The sequence below is a fragment of the Pelodiscus sinensis genome, chromosome 26 (assembly GCF_049634645.1).
Source record: "Pelodiscus sinensis isolate JC-2024 chromosome 26, ASM4963464v1, whole genome shotgun sequence".
Lineage (NCBI taxonomy): Eukaryota > Metazoa > Chordata > Testudines > Trionychidae > Pelodiscus > Pelodiscus sinensis.
The window spans coordinates 20,106,891-20,122,752 of record NC_134736.1 but is presented as its reverse complement, the minus strand read 5'-3'; the positions used below and the strand labels follow the sequence as shown (position 1 = coordinate 20,122,752).

At 55.4% G+C, this 15,862-nt stretch overlaps 1 pseudogene; it reads left to right on the top strand.

Moving 5' to 3' along the window:
• The window catches only part of LOC102463090 (zinc finger protein RFP-like), a 46,352-nt pseudogene extending 30,853 nt beyond the window's left edge, over positions 1-15,499 (top strand).
• The last annotated feature ends 363 nt before the right edge of the window (positions 15,500-15,862 follow it).

Below are 15,862 nucleotides of genomic sequence, written 5' to 3'. Positions count from 1 at the left end.
TACAGCGCCTTGTCGCTCGCCGCTGGAAGCTCCATCCACGGGGTGCAGTGCATCCCACTCCTGACACCAGTGTGACGGCGCGTTGGGGGTCCCCCGTCTCCTGCACCCCGAAATGGCACAAACAGACTGCACCAGCCGGTGGAATAGAGGAAGTTTATTGCCTCTCCAGGATACAGCACAGCACAGATGGAATCTGGTCACAGAGCTGGGCTAGGATGCCTTAGGCCCCCTTGAGATGGGGGAGACTGGGCCCCTAAACTCCAGCCCCTCTCCCTAGGCTGTCTTCTCCATGCTCCCAGACAGCCAGCAACTAACTAACTCTCTTCCAGCCCTGCCCCCCAGCCAGGGCAGCATTCCACCTTCTTTTGTTCCTCTCCATGGGAGGTGTCTGGCCATACTGGTTTGCATAGTGACTCATCCTGTTTTGCTGGGTCGTGGTACCCACGGCAGCCAGTGGGGGTTACCCCAGAGCCAGCAGCATAGAAACCAGCCAGGTACCCCCACTACGTCACAGCCTGTAACAGGATAAACTTAAAAAACAACAAATAGGCTGGTAGAACTTTAAAGAGTAACACAACGTGTAGGTTAGTGATAGATATGTAGCCGTGTTAGTCTGGGGTAGCTGAAGCAAAATGCAGGACAATGTAGCACTTTAAAGACTAACAAGATGGTTTATTAGATGATGAGCTTTCGTGGGCCAGACCCACTTCCTCAGATCAAATAGTGGAAGAAAGTAGTCACAACCATATATACCAAAGGATACAATTAAAAAAATGAACAAATATGAAAAGGACAAATCACATTGCAGAACAGAAGGGGGATGCGGGGGGGCGGGGGGGGAAGGAAGGAAGGTAAGTGTCTGTGAATTGATGATATTAGAGGTAGGGAGAGTGGGATGTTTGTGAGTTAATGGTATTAGAGGTGATAATTGGGGAAACTATCTTGGTAATGGGTGAGATAGTTCAAATGTTTGTTGAGTCCTTTTTGGAAAGTGTCCAATTTTAACATGAATGACAGTTCAGAGGATTCCCTTTCAAGTGCAGATGTAAAAGGTCTTTGTAGCAGAATGCAGGTGGTTAACTGGGGTAGCTGAGTCCTGCTCCCTGCTGCTTTGGCTCGGCGTCACTGAGACCATCAGCCACACACGATCCAAAGCACATCAGACACGGAAACATCCTTTATGAGATTCTGGGGCCGTATGGGATGACGTGAGAAAATTCTCTCTCTAGTAACTGCAGGAGACTGTTCACTGTCTGGTAACTTAGAATTTGTGGAGATTCCCCCTGCACACTCAGCGCTCTGTGAAGGACCCCAGGCTCCATCCATGTTCCCCTAGTGATAGTGATGTTCTTCCTTTGGTTCTTCTTCCAGAAACGGACACAAGCCGAGCGGCAGAAGATTGTGGCCAAGTTTCAGCAGCTGCGGCAGTTCCTGGAGGAACAAGAGCGACTCCTGCTGGCCCAGCTGCAGAAGCTGGACGAGATGATAGTGGAGGCAGGGACTGACACTGTCACCAAACTCTCGGAGCAGATTTCCCGGCTCAGCGAGCGGATCCGGGAGCTGGAGGGGAAGTGTCAGAAGCCGGCGAGTGAATTCCTGCAGGTGAGACTGAGGGGGAAATTTTCCAGCTTCCGCCACAGAGACAGGACAGCCCCTAACACAGGGGTTCTAAAACTTGTGATACTGCAACCCCCCCTCAGTTGTTTGCGATCCCCCGGAGGGTCAAGAACCACAGTTTGAGAAACGCTGCCCTAAGAGATGGGCACAGGAGTCAGAGGTCACCGGGCAGCTCCGTGTGCGCCGCCCTGGCATGTGAATTGTTGTTTTGTGCAGACCCACAGGCACAGAGAGGCTAGCGATGGCAAAGCCCCATTCGCTCAGGGGATCCGTGGCCCTGGGGCCAGGCAAAGTCTAGTTTCCCCTCACTCGCCAAATCCCTCCCTTGGAATTCACAGTGTGTGTCAGGTGGGACTGAAACTCTCTGTCTCTGTCTCTCTCTCTCTCTCTCACAGGAGATCAGAGGCACCTTGACCAGGTAGGTGGCTCTCACCCCCTCACAGCGCTGGGGAAACACTGGGCAGTGAAGTTGTCGCTGCCTCTCCCCAGGGCTCCACAGCAGAACGTGCGGGAAGGTCACATTTGGGATTCAAATCTCTGACCCATTTAACCCTGAGGCCCTCGCCCGTTTAGAGGCGACTCTGCAGTTACCCAGGGGAAGGCGCAGACTGGCCTGTGGTACATTCTACCCATGTCACCGCCCTGGGGACTGGCTGCCCCAGGACTGAGGGGTGGGACGTGGGCCTGTCCCTGCTGGGCGCTGGGCACCATTCAACCCAGGGCAGCAGGGATCCAGGGTCTTTCTTGCCCGAGGGCTGTTTGGAGACCTGTGAGTATTGTGCTTAAAAGAAGCACCCGGGATCTTTTTCAGGGGGATAAGGCAACAGGCCTCATTTACTGAACATACATAGATCAATCAACACTTTATCATATGCATGTGATACATCACACTCACGCACTCACACACACAGACACAACCACACTCCATCTTGTTGTTACCAATAGTTGCTCCCCCTAATTGCACTGGCCAGGTGAGTTAGATGGGGGAGGGGTGGAGCCAGGCTTCTGCCTATCCGGATCAATGCTCCCATGTTGACAAGACGAAAATCCGGGATCCCCCTGCAGGATGCCTCCTATTTATCCCCCTCATGGATCCAGTTAGTCATCACCTCGCCTTTATAATGCTTCTAGGAAAGTTCTTCCAAGGGCAGGCACTTGCTGCTGGACTCCCAAGTCGTCTGTATGTCCAGTCTTCCTAATGAGCTCACTTCACTGGTATTGGCTTGGGTCTGGATCCCAGACTTTCTCCACCTTTGCAGCTGCTGCTGGAGGTGCTCCCCTTTCATTCTCCATTCACACCTCATTCATTTCAACAGGGCAATCAAGGAAAGGGGAGAGTTCAAAAGACATTTTTTCTTTACCTCATACAAAGTTTCTTAATGCAAGGGATTCTTTAAATTGGCTTCCGCACCTAATGACTGGAAGGTAGCTAACGTGACACCAATATTTAAAAAGGGCTCTAGAGGCGATCCTGGCAATTACAGACTGGTAAGTCTAAGTTCAGTACTGGGCAAATTAGTCAAAACAATAGTAAAGAAACAAAATTGTCAGGCATGTAGAAGAACATAATTTGTTGGACAAAAGTCAACATGGTTTCTGTAAATGGAAATCCTGTCTTACTAATCTTCTATGGAATGTCTACACTAGCCCCCTAGTTTGAGCTAAGGTGGCTAATGTAGGCATTCGAACTTGCAAATGAAGCCCGGGATTTAAATATCCCGGACTTTATTTGTATGTTCCCGGGCAGGCGCCATTTTTAAATGCCCTTAGTTCGAACTGACTGCCCATGGCTATATGCGGCAGTCAGAAGTGAATCTGAACTAAATCCTTAGTTTGTATTAACTGTTACTCCTCCTGCAATGAGGTGTAACAGTTAATCCGAACTAAGGACTTAGTTTGGATTAACTTCTGACTGCCACATGTAGCCACGGGCAGTCAGTTCGAACTAAGGGCATTTAAAAATGGCGCCCGCCCGGGAACATACAAATGAAGCCCGGGATATTTAAATCTCGGGCTCCATTTGCAAGTTCGAATGCCTACATTAGCCACCCTAGTTCGAAGTAGGGGGTTAGTGTAGATATACCCATAGAGTTCGTAGAAGGGGTTAACAAACATGCAGACAGGGGGATCCAGTAGATATAGTATACTTTGATTTTCAGAAAACTTTTGACAAGGTTCCTCACCAAAGGCTCTTGTGTAAATTACATGGCCATGGGATAAGAGGGAAGGTTCTTTCTTGGACTGAGAACTGGTTAAAAGACAGGAAACAAAGGGTAGGAATAAATGGTAAATTTTCAGATTGGAGAGGGGTAACTAGTGGTGTCTCCCAAGGGTCAGTCCTGGGACCAATCCTTTTCAACTTATTCATAAATGATCTGGAGAAAGGGGTAAGCAGTGAGGTGGTAAAGTTTGCGGATGATACCAAACTGTTTAGGATAGTCAAGACAGAAGCAGACTGTGAGGGACTCCAAGAAGACCTCACCAAACTGAATGATTGGGCAACAAAATGGCAAATGAAATTTAATGTGGATAAGTGTAAAGTAATGCACATCGGGAAAAATAACCCCAACTATACGTACAGTATAAAGGGGGCTAATTTGGCTACGACAAATCAGGGAAGAGCTCTTGGAGTTATCGTGGATAGTTCCCTGAAAACTTCCACACAGTGTGCAGCAGCAGTCAAAAAGGCAAATAGCATTCTAGGAATTATTAAGAAAGGATAGAAAATAAGACACGGAATATCTTACTGCCCCTGTATAAAACTATGTATGCCCACATCTTGAATACTGTGTACAGATGTGGTCTCCTCACCTCAAAAAAGATATTTTGGCCTTGGAAAGGGTTCAGAAAAGGGCAAGTAAAATGAGTAGGGGTTTGGAACGGGTTCCATATGAAGAGAGGTTAAAATGACTGGGACTTTTTAGTTTAGAAAAGAGGAGACTAAGGGGAGATATGATAGAGGTCTATAAAATCATGAGTGGAGAGGGTGAATAAAGAAAAGTTATTTATTAGTTCCATAATAGAAGAACTAGAGGACACCAAATGAAGTTAATGGGTTGCAGGTTTAAAACGAATAGAAGAAAGTTCTTCTTCACACAGCATGTAGTCAACCTGTGGAACTCCTTGCTGCAGGAGGCTGTGAAGGCTAGGACTATAACAGAGTTTAAAGAGAAGCTAGATAATTTCATGGAGGTTAAGTCCATAAAAGGCTATTAGCCGGGGGTAGAAATGGTGTCCTTGTCCTCTGTTTGTCAGAGGCTGGAAAAGGGTGGCAGGAGACAAATTGCTTGATCATTGTCTTCGGTCCATCCTCTCTGGGGCACCTGGTGCTGGCCACCGTTAGCAGACAGGATACTGGGCTAGATGGACCTTTGGTCTGACCCAGTACGGCCGTTCTTACGTTCTTTTTCTTTTTCTTTTCGTTTTCTTTGTTTCTCCCCCAGGGAGGGGAGGGGGTCCGTGAAATTTTCATGGATTGAAAAGAGGTCCATATGCTCGAAAAGGCTGAGAATCACTGCATTGTCACCATGGGATGTTGCTTCTCCCCAGGTGTGAGAAGGGACAGGCCCAGCAGCCAGAGGAGATGGCTCCTGAACTGGAAGAGCGAGTCCATGGTTTCTCCCAGAAAGTGACTGCGCTGTCGGAGACGCTGAGGGAGTTCAAAGGTACCTGGGGGGGATGGAGGAGAGGAAAGTGGGACCCTGGAAGGAGAATGGTGCAGGTCAATTGGTTCATAATTAGATGATGCTTCCAGATGCATGGCACTGGCTTGGGTTCCAAGACACTCAGGCTGATTAATTCAAACCCTTGTTTGTTCAGAAGCAGTTTTTGCAATTTCAGTGAGTGTGAGAGTCAGAAACACCAGAGAGAGAGAAACACGCCCAGTTCCCTTCTCCTGGGGCATAGGCGAGTCATGGTGCATTTCTCCTGCGAGAGTAGGATGACCCCTGACAGTATCTGAGCTGTTATAACCATCCAGATTATACCCGGATGAGTTCTGTTCCAATCCCCTTTGTGTTAGGGACAGTAAGTACCTTGTGTGATTTGTGCACAGCTCACACAGGAACTTTGAATTGCTGGAGGGTTTTTGCTGCTCAAGCAATTTTCAAGTTACTCTCTTTTCTGATGTGCATGGGGCACTTCTCTGCAGGGGGTTCTGGACGTTGCTCCCTGGCCTGGGTAGGTCACTCTGGGTATCTCTGCAAACACCTTGTGTGAGCAACGCATCTGGGTCCTGCAGAGCAACTCAGGAACACGGCACTTTAAGAGCAAGGTCACTGTAGAAAACTTTTCCCTTATGGCAAGCACACAGCTCGCCAGGCCCAAGCGGAGCCAATCAGCATCAATGCTGGGGAGCAATAATTCTTGGTGGGGGCCACTACAAGATTTTGGAAAGTGGCCACGGCCCACACTTTGCTATGGTGGGGGTACAGGGTTTAGGGTGGGTGTTGCATACAGAAGGCCACACAGGGTAAGGTACTGGGGTGCAGGAGATGGTGTGGGGTCTGAGAGGGAGTTTGGGGTGGTGACCTGGGTTGCAGATTGGGGTGTAGGGTCAGGGTGGGGGTCTGGATGCAGGTGAGGATTCTGGCCTGGGGGAGAAGTGTAGGAGGGAGGTACAGGTTCGGGGAGGGAGCTGTGACATGGGAGAAGGGGAAAAGGGTGGTGCAGACTGCAGAGGGTGTGGGTGGTGACCTGGAGCAGGGGAATGGGAGGAGGTGTGGATGTAGGAGAGGATTCTGGCCTGGGGGAGGGGCGTAGGAGGGGCTACACGGTCTGGGAGGGAGTTATCACCTGGGACAGAGGGTACAGAGTGGGGGTGCAGGAAAGGCTGGGGTGCCAAAGGCAGCTCTGCAGCACCCCCAAGGCAGGCTGAGCTCCCTGCCTGCTGCAGCCCCAGATCACTTTAAACTGCAGGCTGCTCCCTCCATGTGGCTCTAAGGCCGTGGTCACCAACCAGTAGATCGCGATCTACTGGTAGATCTCAGGGGCTCTAAGAGTAGCTCTTGAGCCCTCTCTGAACTGTGCGCCTGCGCAGTACATTTACATTAGATTTCCTCATTTGAGGAGCAGCTACTCACCGAGCAACAACACAGGTGAGTAGCTGCGAGGAATGGTGGGAATGTTTTTTTTTAAGTAGCAGTATAAGGATTGGGAATAGCAAGTGATGGAGAGGAGGAGAATAGAGAGGGCGGGGCTTCAAGGAAGGGGCGGGGCGGTAGATCTTGGCTTGGTCTGTCATTTAAAAAGTGATCTTGGGTGTAAAAAGGTTGGAGACCACTGCTCTAAGGCTTGTGCTACCCCCACCCCCAGGCCAATCTCTCAGTTATCATAGAATCATAGAATCATAGAATAATAGGACTGGAAGGGACCTCGAGAGGTCATCGAGTCCAGCCCCCCGCCCTCAAGGCAGGACCAAGCTCCACCTACACCATCCCTGGTTGTTTCCAGCCAATCGGAGCTGAGGATTGGGCTGGGGGCGGGGAGATCACATGAAGCCCCCCCCCTCGCTGCAGAGCCCAGAGCCGTATGAACTGAGCTTTAAACCACAGCAGCTGCGTGTGCCTGAGGGTCCCGGGATTGGGGTCCCCAGGCTGGATTTGGGGGCTTGGTGGGCCAGATCTGGCCCCTGGGCCATATATTGTCCAGCATAAATACCCACGTTCAGTCTCCAATCGTGTAGAGAGCAACGACCCTGGTCCCAGTTCTCAGCACTTCCCCTACTAGCCAAGCCGAGGGAGAGGAGAAGGAGACTCACGGATGGTGACAGCCTTCTGACCCAAATTCAGCAAAATCCCTTCGTTTCGGCCCCTGCGTCTCTCCCAGCCAGAGGGCTGCAGGGCGGGTGTCCCAGGGCCGGGGCAGACTGGCCTGGCGAGATACCGGCAATTTCCCCGTCAGCCGAAGGGCCGAATGGCGGCTGCTGAAGGAGGAGGGGGAAACCCGGCAAGCGGCTCCTGGAAGCAGCTGCCAGAGTTGTGACTCTGCCCAGCCCTTTCTCCCCCATCTCCTCCCCACTCCAGAGGTGTAGCAAAGGAGGGGCGGGGGAACAGTTGCCTCTGCCCCCTAGTGCCGTGCTAAGGGGTGGGCCCCGGGCTGGGGTGAGTCCAGGAGCCTCCCTCTGGCTACCTGCTGCCGCGCCTGAGCCGGTTCTCTTCAAACTGCAGCTGAAGCAGCCAGCTGGGTGGGAGGAGCAGTAGTTTTCAATCGAGGCTGTGCAGGGGGTGGGAGGTGTCTTGCTCTGGGGGAGGAGGGGTGAGTGCATGGGGGGGGGGTAATGCTCCCCCATTCACCTTCAAAGAGGGACCTTCCAAAAGCAGGTGCTTGCTGCTTGTTCCCAAGCTTTCTATAAATCCAGCCTTCTTCCAATGAGCCCGCTTCACAGGTCCCATTGTTCTTATTGTTCTGGAATCTGCCCCCCACCTTTCTCCAACCATTGCACGTGCCCAGACATAAGAACATAAGAACGGCCGTACTGGGTCAGACTAAAGGTCCATCTAGCCCAGTGTCCTGTCTGCTGACAGTGGCCAGCACCCGGTGCCCCAGAGAGGGTGGACCAAAGACAATGATCAAGAGATTTGTCTCCTGCCATCCCTCTCCAGATGCCTTTCTTTCATGCCTTATCCATTCACACCTCGTTCACTCCACAGGAAAATCAGTTTAGGGGGAAGGGAGGTGTTTCAAAGTCTACAAAATACAAGGTTTCTATGTAAAAAGGGTTAATACAAAGTTTCTATGTTCTGTAAAAGTATATAAAGTTTCTATGAAAAGACATACAGTAAAACTCCATTGGTCCGGCATCTGATGGTCCGGCACTCCTGATGGTCCGGCACCATCAGGAACCTGCAAGTGCTCCGCAGCCAGACCATTGGAGCTGCTCTGCCCCCGGCTTCCCCTATTCAGCCTAAAACTGACCAGAGGCTGAACTGGAAAGCCAGAGGCAGAGCAGCTGGGGCGCTGCCGGGCAGATCCCCTAGCGCTGCCCCCTGGGGGCTGCGGGACCAACCAGGCAGCACCCCAGGTGTCCTCGATTCAGCCGCTGTTGAAATTGACCAGCGGCTGAGTCTAGGAAGGCTGAGGCAGAGCTGCTCTGCCCGGGGCTTCCTAGAATCAGCAGCTGGTCAATTTCAGCAGCGGCTGACTTGGGGAGGCCTGGGGTGCTGCTGGGTTGGTCCTGCAGCACTGCTCCTCGGCGCTAAGGGACCAACCCGGCAGCCCCCCAGCTGCTCTTCCCCAGGCATCCTGATTCAGCGGCTGCTGAAACTAACCAGTGGCTGACTCAGGGAGGCCCAGGGCAGAGCAGCTGGAGTCAGCTGCTGATCAGTATCAGCAGCATCTGACTTGGGGACACCTGAGGCAGAGCAGCTGGGGTGCTGCCGGGTTGGTTCCGCAGCGCCGAGGAGAGGCGCTGCGGGACCAACCCAGCAGCACCCCAGATGCTCTGCCCCAGGCGTCCCCAAGAGCAACTGGGGTGCTGCCCAGTTGGTCTCGCTGCGCCAAGGGTCGGCGCTACCCTGACCAACCCGGCAGCACTGCAGCTGCTCTGCCCCAGATGTCTCCGATTCAGCCGCTGCTGGTCAGTTTCAGCAGCGGCTGAATCAGGGACGCCTGGGGCAGAGCCAGACTATCGGAAGGGGGGGCTATGAAGGGTCTGGGGTGGCACGCTCCCCCACCCCAGATCCCTCATAGCCCCCCTTCTGATAGTCCGGCATATCTGATAATCTGGCACCCCCTGGGTCCCAAAGGTGCCGGATTATCGGAAGTTTACTGTAACAAAATTGGCCTTTTCCCCTGGGTGCAAAACAACCTCGCTATGTCTCTGGTATGGACCCGCTTACACAGGCGTGCTCTGCATGGTGGGTCGGGGGGGGGGGGTGACTTCCCCCAACCCCTGTGTTCCTGCTAATGGGATGCGTGGACTTCAGTAAAATTAACATTGTGCGGCCCAGCTCCAGGCCTGGAATATGGTCTGGAGCTGGGGTCAAGGCTGCAGGAACTTCTGGGGCCCGATCGCAGACTCCAGCCCCGCAAACTGGAAGGAAGAAGGTAGGTGGGAGAGGGGAAGGGGGAAAATAGGAGGAAGGACTGGGAGAGGAAGGGGCTTGTGCTGAGGGGAGGAGGGCAGGTCAGGGGAAGGCACCAAGGGATGGGTTGGAGGAGAGACAAATGCCAATCATAGAATAATAGAATACTAGGACTGGAAGGGACTGCGAGAGGTCATCGAGTCCAGTCCCCTGCCCTCATGGCAGGACCAAATACTGTCTAGACCATCCCTGATAGATATTTATCTAACCTACTCTTAAATATCTCCAGAGATGGGGATTCCACAACCTCCCAAGCAGAGGAGAGTGAGGGGTTGGGGGGCAGCAGGCACCAGGGGAGCTGATGGAGCAAGGAGAAGAGACATGGCAGCAGAGGGAAAAGGGAGAGGTTCATAAGATCTTTATTAATAACGTGGGTGCCACAGTGGCCCATCCAAACAAGCCACCTGAACTCAGTACTGGTGCACAACACAAAATTCATTCTGCTCATGGGAGGAAACTCTTGAAGGGAACACTTCCCCCAGACTCTCCGCCCCCGAGTTAATGTCACACACGTTGGGTTAATGCAATTGCAGGATAGTTGCATGAGGGGGGGTTCGGTGGGGGCCAACTAATCCCTATTGGTCGGAGGATGGTGGGAAAAGGCCTTAGGAGGGGTCACATGACACCTTTTACTTCTGGTCATGTGTCCATCTTGCCCCGAGAGTGTTACCTCCAGAGGCCTCGCTCATGGGGGTCAGTAGCATGGTTAACAGGGGTCGGGGTGTGTGTGGCTAATGGGGGCCAAAGAGTAAATTAAAAAACATTCTTTGATGTGAAAAAGTGGGCCGTACTCAACCCATTTCCCGGGCCTATTTTGATTGCCAGTCCGCCTCTACCCCAGGGCGGTGCAGCCCCCACAGATGCAGGTGGGGATGGTAGGAGCTGCAGGGCAGTTCTTGGGGACCAAAAGGGGCCATTTGAAATCTGGCCTCTCAGTTACAAGCTGTTTGCTGGAGCTGGTCCCAGCCCCTCCCTGAGCTCTGGTCCTGCCTCTTGTGCCGCCTCCCAGAAGCTGCAGGCCCAAGGCCTGTCTCTGAGAAGGTGGGGGAGGGGAGGGATGGGGAAGGCAGTGGGGAGGGACAGGGAGACGTGGGCTGTGTAACACTGGGCCTCTGGCTCTCTGGTCCCTGGCCCAGGCACACGGGACCATTGTAACCGGGATGTGACTCTGCCTAAGCCAAGCCCGACTCCGGCCCCTGCAGCCACTGAGCAGCGGGTCACAAGTGGCCTCCCGACCCTGCTCTGCCGGCACAGGGTGAATATGGACCATGGAGCCCACCACCCTGCCTCAGTTTCCCCTGGGATAAAGTGGTTTTCTCCTCATTCCGATTGCTGCCTCTGGAGGCCAGCGCCCCATCATGCTGCTCCGTGTAGACACACTAAGCAAACAGCCCTGCAGCGCCAGCGAGAGCCAGGAGTTCCCACACAACCCCTCACCTCCCATTAGCATCAAGGGTAGGGTTGCCAGGTGTCCGGCGTTCTATCAGACAGCCTGATTGTTGTGCCCTCTAGCCAGTAAAAAAATTTGAAAAATACTGGACATGTGCAGTGTCCGGTATTTTCTGGTTTTCTGGCATCTAGAAGCCTGGAGGGGGCGGGGGAGTGGCTGGGAGGGGGCGCGACCTGCGCTGGGAGCGATGCCTTGGGGAGGAGGGGAAGCCCTGTGTGTGCTCCTGAGCGCTGGACAAGCGCGTTGTGGAGCCGCAGCCGGACTCGTTTCACCGGGACTGTGCATGGGACAGGCAGCACCTCCGGATCTGCACATGCCCAGGTTAGTCCTGCTCCCCACTGGCCGATATGCTCCCTCTGCCAAGCCCTGCTTCCTGCCAGCCGGTTCTCCTTCTCCCAACCTCCCCCGGCCAACCCCACTCCTACTGGCCACCCCCCCTCCACCCTGATCTCCCCCGGCCAGCCCCGCTGTCCTCGACCCTTCCCGTCCCCTCCAGCTCTGCTTCCTTCCAGGTGCCCATCCCCCAATCTCCCCCGGCCAACCCCACTCCTACTGGCCACCCCCCCTCCACCCTGATCTCCCCGGCCAGCCCCGCTGTCCCCGACCCTTCCCGTCCCCTCCAGCTCTGCTTCCTTCCAGGTGCCCATCCCCCAATCTCCCCCGGCCAACCCCACTCCTACTGGCCACCCCCCCTCCACCCTGATCTCCCCGGCCAGCCCTGCTGTCCCCGACCCTTCCCGTCCCCTCCAGCTCTGCTTCCTTCCAGGTGCCCATCCCCCAATCTCCCCCGGCCAACCCCACTCCTACTGGCCACCCCCCCTCCACCCTGATCTCCCCGGCCAGCCCTGCTGTCCCCGACCCTTCCCGTCCCCTCCAGCTCTGCTTCCTTCCAGGTGCCCATCCCCCAATCTCCCCCGGCCAACCCCACTCCTACTGGCCACCCCCCCTCCACCCTGATCTCCCCGGCCAGCCCTGCTGTCCCCGACCCTTCCCGTCCCCTCCAGCTCTGCTTCCTTCCAGGTGCCCATCCCCCAATCTCCCCCGGCCAACCCCGCTGCCCCTGAGCCCCCTCCGCCAGCTCTGCTTCTCGCCGGCTGCCCCCCCCCGATCTCTCCCAGCCAGCCCCGCTGCACCCGAAGCCCCCCTCTCACCAGCTTTGCTTCCCCCCCCCCCAGCCAGCCCTGCTCCCCTCCCGGATGGTCCCTTCCCCCCTCTCCCATCAAGTGTGTCCAGTATTTTTTTTAGACTACCTGGTAACCCTAATCAAGGGACTAAAGTGCCGAAAGCGGCTTTGATGCCAAAGTCTCTGCAGGACCTGGGCCTAGGCACCGACAAAAGGCGGGAAGTGAACAAGGCCTGAGTGTGTCTGTGACGTGACAACCCGGCTCTGGGCTCCCCGTGCAAACCTGAATCTCCCCCTCTCCTCCCCCAGACTCTCTGCCGGATGCACTGGAGGGACCCCTCAGCCTGTATAGACCAGGTGAGCTGCCTCAGGCCTCGTGCCCCCCTCAGAGCCAGGCCTGCTGCCAGGCGCAGTGCGGTGCCAAAGGACAGGCACCGGGCAGGCTGTTTAGCACCGCTGGCCAGGCCCCAGCCATGGGAACAGAGCCACAAACTGCCCCTCCCCCAGCTTTCACCGGCACAGGGGCCTCCTCCTGCCCCCAAACGCCTCCTCCTGAGCCAGCCCAGAGCCCCAGCCCAGAGTCCAACCCCCCAGCCCAGAGCCCTTTATCTCCAGGAATCCCCAAGGGTATGTCTACACTACAAAGTTAATTCGAACTAACAGCCGTTAGTTCGAATTAACGTTGCTAGGCGCTACACATACAAACCGCTAGTTCGAACTTAATTCAAACTAGCGGAGCGCTTAATTCGAACTAGGGAAACCTCATTCTACGAGGACTAAGCCTAGTTCGAATTCACTAGTTCGAATTAAGGGCTGTGTAGCCACTTAATTCGAACTAGTGGGAGGCTAGCCCTCCCCAGCTTGCCCTGGTGGCCACTCTGGGCACCACCAGGAAAACTATTCTGCCCCCCTCCCAGCCCTGGAGCCCTTAAAGGGGCACGGTCTGGCTACGGTGCCCATGCCAGGTGCAAGCCTGCCAGCACCCAGCCAGCAGACCCTGCACCTGGCACGGCACGAGCCAGCCACCCGCTGCCACCCAGCCCTCCGCCTCTTCCCGGGACTAGGCTGGCGGCTCATGGGAGCCTGCCCAGGTCCGCAAGAGGCAGGCGCCTGCCTGGTTTAGTGAAGACTTCATCCACAACCTCCGCACTAGGCACAGGAAAGTGGCCGGCTAGGGCAGAATAGCTGCCAGCCTGGCCACCCAGGAGCAGGTTTGCATGAAAATCAGGGTGGTCCAGTGAGACCCCCAACCCTGAGCCCTGAGCCTAGAATGGCCGTACTGGGTCAGACCAAAGGTCCATCTAGCCCAGTAGTCTGTCTGCCGACAGCGGCCAACACTAGGGACCCTGGAGGGAATGGACCAAAGACAATGACCAAGCCATTTGTCTCGTGCCATCCATCTCCAGCCTTCCACAAACAGAGGCCAGGGTCACCATTTCTACCCCCTGGCTAATAGCACTCCATGGACCCAACCTCCATGAATTGATCTAACTTCTTTTTAAACTCTGTTCTAGTTCTAGCCTTCACAGCCTCCTGCAGCAAGGAGTTCCACAGGTTGACTCTTTGCTTTGTGAAGAAGAACTTTCTGTTACTAGTTTGAAGCCTGCTACCCATTCCTTCCCCTTGTTCTCTGGGGAAGGGAGTGGGGAGGTGCAAGAGGGGAGTTTCTCTTCCCCCCAGTGACTGAGGGGCTGTGCCCAGCATGGACTCTGGGGCACGCGGGGACGTTGCTCTTTCTCCTGCTCCCAGCAGAGGACCCAAGAGTCCATGGGAGGGTCCCTGCTCTGCGGGGGGGAAGGGATGGATCAGACCCCAGAGCACCAGGGCCCAGAGCACAGACAGGGGCAGCCCTGGGCCCATGGCAGGCAGCTGGGGAGCTGCTGAGAGCAGAGCTCTGGTCCTGTTCCCCTTTTCGTCTCTCCCCACGTGAGCTCAGCTTCTCTCTCCCTCCGCCCAGCCCCCGCTGGGACCCCCCTCAGCTCCCTGGGGCCCCTCTTCCTTCTGTCACCCCTGAGTCAGCCTCCTGCCATGGCTGGGACAGAGACACCCCCGTTCCCTCCACACGGCGCCTGGGCACCCCCAGGGCAGGACTCGCCTTGTTCAGCCTCTTCCCGCCCAGCCCAGCTGGGGCCGGTCCCTGCCCCTCCCTGCTGGCTCTGCGGGGTCTGGGCGCTGGGCCGGAGGCTGAGCAGCCTGCTGGGGGGCAGGTCGGAGCTCGGCCCAGAGCCCCAGGGTGGCGGGAAAGGAGCCGAGCCCAGATGGGCCGTGCGGGGGAGACGTGTCCCAGGGGGAATCACAAACCCTGCCCAGAGGCAGCTGGGACCCAGGGACATTTCAATGGGGAGGGGCCCAGCCGAGGGCAGGGCCTGGATCCAGCCAGCCCTGACCAGGCAGTTTCCATCCCGTCCCTCTGGGGTCCCCGGCCCAGAGTCGCTTGTCCCCGGCCCAGGGAGAGGGGGCAGATTCCCAGTGTCAGGGCCCCTCTGATCCCTTCTCTCTGCCACGACCCCTCCCTGCCGGGGAGTGAGCTGCCCCTTGGGCTGGGCCGAGACCTCAGGGCTGCTCCCCACTCAGAGCCGGGCGCCCCTGGAGGCAGGAGAGTCCCTGAGTCACTGCCCAGCTGGGGCAGATTCTGTCCCTGACGCCACCGACCCCCCCAGGGCCGAGCTCTGCCCCTCATGCTCTGATTCTCCCCCAGCCAACGTGACTCTGGATCCAGACACGGCGCATCCCCAGCTCGTCCTGTCGGAGGATGGGAAACGTGTGAGACTGGGAAACACACGGCAGCCACTGCCCGACATCCGGGAGAGATTTGTGTGTCGGGAACTGAGAGTGAATCATTCGCTTTAATAAAACGTTTCCATCTGCTCCTGTCTGGTTGCTCTCTGGTGTGTTCCCCCCTCTAGGAAATGGATTGTTGCCGCAAAGGGGGATTTCTTGCGCAAGAAACCGCTATGGCTACCGTGGATGCTCTTGCACAAAAGCACATCTCTTGTGCAAAAGCACATGCGAGTGTGGACGCGCTCTTGTGGAAGACTTTTTGGGCAAGAACTCTTCCGTAAAACAGTTCTTGCGCAAGAAGCTGCCAGTGTAGACGTAGCCTGAGGGATACAGGAGTCGGAGTAAGAAGTCCTACAGCTTGGCAATATTTTGAAACCATTTTGAAATAACTACCTGCTGTGTAGAGGTGGACTAACTTATTTCAAAATAAAGTTGCAGTGTAGACACAGGAGGTGTGTCTACACTGGGCCACTTATTCCGGAAAATCAGCCGCTTTTCCGGAATAAGCCGCGAGCTGTCTACACTGGCCCTTGAATTTCCGGAAAAGCAACGATGCTGTACTGTACAAAATCAGCCGCTATTCCGGAAACCGTACGATGCTCCCGCTCGGGCATAAGTCCTTTTTCCGGAAAAGCTTTTCCGGAAAAGGGCCAGTGTAGACAGCTTTTCCGGAAAAGCAGAAGAAACGTAAAAAAGCGGTTTGGACGGCGGGAGACCCCGTAGAAGCCATGGACTTCCGCATTACCCGAGGGCTTAAAGAGCACGCACACTACTGGCCGCACGTGGCAGGAGGCCCCCGGAGACCTC